The sequence below is a fragment of the Aotus nancymaae genome, unplaced genomic scaffold (genome assembly GCF_030222135.1).
Source record: "Aotus nancymaae isolate 86718 unplaced genomic scaffold, 86718_ANA_hifiasm-v0.15.2.pri h1tg000017l, whole genome shotgun sequence".
In the NCBI taxonomy this organism is placed as follows: Eukaryota; Metazoa; Chordata; class Mammalia; order Primates; family Aotidae; genus Aotus; species Aotus nancymaae.
Window position 1 is genome coordinate 14,471,297 of NW_026988429.1, and position 4,699 is coordinate 14,475,995.

The window sequence follows — 4,699 nt, forward strand, 5'->3', positions numbered from 1 at the left end:
GAGTTTTATGTTTCTGTGTGTCTCTTGGAGTCATGCCCTATACCTACTTGGAGTCCAATAAATATTAAACAATAAATGATACTTTTTAGACCCAACTCTGCACAAAGAAATAAAAAGCCAAAATCCAGCAAAATCACTTTCTTTCGCATTCTTCATTTTGATGAAGTCTCTAAGGTGTGTTTTTCTAGTTTCTTTATGCCCCTAATATACTCCAAATTACCTTATATTTCTGTTTTATCTAATAGATAGGAGGTGACATGTAAGGATACAGAGCCCCGGTCACCTAGAGTCATATCAAAATCTGTCAGAGTAATCTTAAAGAGATCACACCAGAACATTTTATTAAAGGCATTTACCTTGCATCAGGTAATTAGGCACTATAAAGTTAATTCATACTTGAAGGAAGAAACAGGAATGTGGGGTGTGTGTAATTCAGCCAGTTGAGACAATGATGATTCAGATTACTCTGGGAGAAACTACCGTATATCATTCTGATCCAGGCACTATTTGGAGGTCATTGAACAGATGCCATTTGAGATACTGCTATACACTAGGAAAAAAGGAAAGTGAGAAAACAGCAGAAGATTTGAAATGATTCATATTCTGTGTCCAAGGTATTTAAACCCATAAGCTCTTCAACCTGCCCTCATTGCAGGGACATTCAAAGTTAATCCGTTGAACCGTCAACCTGAACTCAAATTAACCTACACTTTGCTTTTACACAGTAAGTAGATAAATGGTAATAGTTTAAAGATGTGTCTCCCTCTAAAAGCAGTTTTTAAAAAATGAGGGCTGACCCATTTCTCTCTTGCAGTCATTAGTCACCTGAGTTACTTTAGGGCAGTTGGTTACTCAGAATCAGCTCACAGGAATCCAGCATTCATCCAGCTTTCATCCAGTCACAGCCAAATCCTGCTCTTAGCATTCTTTGCTGAAAAAGACCATTACCACATGGCCACAACTACACTTACAGAAATTCTGCCCTTTACTTCCTCACCAGGCTCTATTTCCACCTATAAAATCAAACTTGACTAATTGCTAAGTCCATCTAAACTGTCTTACACAGAGGAATGGTTTGTTATTATACGTAATATATGTGTGTATATGAACACACACACACACAATCTTCAAAGATGCAGCAAGCAGCAGAATCTTGGGGATCAAGTGCACCCATTTCTCTCACTAGGCAGTCTTTCTATGAGAGTCTGTGAGATTATCCTGCTTTTATGGGATGTCATAATCTCAGCTTTCTCTTTCTCAAAAATTACTAAGACAGATGAAAAATGCTCAATTTCTGAGACCGACAAGTGTGTCTATCTAATTCACAGCTGTAGCCTCAGAATCTGGTACACAGCAGATGTGAAATACTCCTTAGGTCATGCCCATAGACTACTAAGTGGTTTATAATAGTCAATGAAGATGATACATTTAAGATATAATCTAATAAATACATGTACATTTGTTAAATGACTAAATGAGTTCTGACTGCCTACACTATTGCTCTCTTCTGGCTGCTGGCCCAAATGGGAATGAGTGTGGTTAGAAGGGAGTGTTAGGTCTTAATTAGGCAGTTCCATTGGGAGGCACTCACCCTACTCAAGGCAATAGGAGCAGGATACAAATAGAGGTAGCTAGGCAGGCTTACCAAGGGGCCAATCAAGCTTAAGCCTCAAGGCTTCTTACTGCCCTTGGCCTTCCAAGGCTCTGTGAGTGGGTCCTGGCGATTCTGTATTCCCTACCTTGCATTCCTTTTGAAAAAATATTTAATTAACACATCCACCACTACCCATAGTTACCATTTGTGTGTGTGTGTGTGTGTGTGTGTGTGTGGTGTGAGGACACTTAAAATCTGTCATCAAATTTTAAGTACAGCACAGTGTTATTAACTGTAGTCACCATGCTGTACAGTAGCTCCCCAGAACGTATTACTCTTATCACTGAAAATTTGTGTTCTTTGACCAACATCTCCCTAATCCTACCACCCCTCATCCCTCAGCCCCTGGTAACTACCATTCCACTCTTTGCTTCAGCGAATTTGACTTCATCAGATTCCTCACATGAATGAGATCATGCAGTAATTTGTCTTTCTACATCTGGCTTATTTCACTTAGCATAATGCCCTCCAGGTTCATTCATGTTGTTGCAATTGGCAGAATTTCCTTCTTTCTAAAGGCTAAGTAATATTTCAGTGTGTGTGTGTATACAGTCATGCACTGCTCAACAATGGAGAAATGTTTGGAGCAATGTACCGTTAGGTGAATTTGTTATGTGAACATCACAGAGTATACTCACACAAACCTAGATGGCATTACCTAATACATATCTAGGCTCTGTGGTATAGCTTATTGCTCCTAAGTTACAAACCTGTATGGCATGTTAATATGCTGAATACTATGAGCAATAGTAGCACAATGCTAAGTATTTGTGTATTTAAATACATCTAAACATAGAAAAAGTAAAGTAAAAGTACAATATACAAGAAAAAATTAGTACACCTGTATTAACATGTTTTTACTGTAACATTTTAATTTTATCAACATTTAAAGTTTTTAACCGTTTAATTCTTTTGTAATGCTACTTGGCATAAAACACAAATGTATTGTACAGCTGTACAAAAGTAATTTCTTTCTTTGTCTCCTTATTCTATAAGCTTTTAACTATTTATTTATTTTTTTTTTAAGTAGAGATGAGGTTTTGCCATTTTGGACAGGCTGGTCTTAAACTCTTGACCTCAGGTGATCCACCTGCCTCAGCCTCCCGAAGTGCTGGGATTACAGGCGTGAGCCACCACACCTGGCCAAAAAATTTTTATATTTTTACTTTTTAAACATTTTTCTCAAAAACAAGGAGACAAAACACACACATCAGCCTATGCCTGCACAGGGTCAGGATCATCAGTGTGACTGTCTTCAGTCTCCATATCTTGTCCCATTAGAAGATCTTCAGGAGCAAAAACACACATGGAACTGTCATCTCCTAAGATAACAATGCCTTTGTCTGGATAATTCCTGAGGGACCTGCCTGAGGCTCTTCTTGAGGAGGTGTCACTCTTTTCAGAAATATGTCCATAGTGGCTTGCTTGGTTTAGTTCTTTTTTTCATTGTAGATGCACCATGAATATTCCTCTCTATTAATGAAAAGCTTTCAGCATGAGGGGCCATGTTTTCAAACGTTTTAAGGAGCTTTTTGAGGTCTGCAAAAGCTTCTGCTAAAGCATTCACTGTGAATTTTGCGGGGGGGTTCTTTTTCCTCTCCCACAGTTTCCTTTTTCTTGCTTCTTCTTCAACTATGTGTTCCTGCTCCATCATAATTTTATGGGGTTCATCATTGACCAAGATGTTACGTGGCTCATGACCACCTATACCAAATTTTTAAAAATCTATTTATCTGTTGAAGGACACAAGTTGTTTTCATATCTTGGCTATTGAGATCAATGTTGCAATAAACATGAAGATATATTATAGATATCTCTTCAAGATACTGATTTCATTTCCTTTGAATATTTACCCAAAAGTATATAACCTGAAGTGAGATGGCTGGATTGTGTAGTAGCTCTATTTCTAATTTTGGAGGAACACCCATGCTGGTTTCCATAATAGTGGAATTTACATTCCTATCAACAATGTACAAGGGTTTCCTTTTCTCCACACCATCACCAACCTTCGTTATGTTTTTTTTTTCTCTTTAGTAATAGCCATTCTAACAAGTGTGAGGTGATATCTCATTGTGGTTTTGATTTGCATTTTCCTAATGATTAGTGATGTTGAGCACCTTTCCATATACCTGTTGGCTACTTGTATGTCTTCTGTTTCCCATTTTTTAATTGGGCTATTTGATTTTTGCTTTTGAATTGTGTGAGTACCATATATATTTTGGATTTTAATAAAATCTTTATCACATACATGGTTTGAAAATCCTTTCTCCCATTTTGTAGGTTGCCCTTTCATTTTCATTGCTTCCTTTGTTGTGCAGAAACTTTTTAGTTTGGTGTATTTCCACTAGTTTATTTTTGCTTCTGTTGCCTGTGCTTTTGGTGTCATGTCTGAAAAAACATTGCCAAGACCAATGTGAAGGAGTTTTCCCATTTTCTTTTAGGGGAAACTGTAAAACTCCTAAAAGAAACTTTAATACACTTTGATGTAATATAAGGATCCAATTTCATTCTTCTGCATGTGGCTTTCCAGATTTCCCAGCACCATTTATTGAAGATACTATTGAAGTTACTATTGAATTTACTATTGAAGTTACTATCCAGATTTCCCAACACCATTTATTGAAGATACTATTGAAGTTTGATAACTATACCTTTGTAATATAGTTTGAAATCCCAGCCAGTATCATGCTGTTTTGATAACTATACTTTTGTAATATAGTTTGAAATCATTGTGATGCTGCCATCTTAGTTCCTTTCCTTTTTTTCTTTTTGAGACAGGGTCTCACTCTGTCACCCAGACTGGAGTGCAGCAGTGTGATCCCAGCTAACTATAGCCTTGACTTCCCAGGCTTAGGTGATCCTCCAACCTCAGCCTCCTGAGTAGCTGGGACTACAGGTATGTGCCACTATGCCCAACTAATTTTGTATTTTTTGTAGAGATCAGGTTTCACTATGTTGCCCAGGCTGGTCTTAAACTTCTAGGCTCAAACAATTCACCCGTCTTGGCCTCCCAAAGTGCTGGGATTATACACATGAGCCACCACG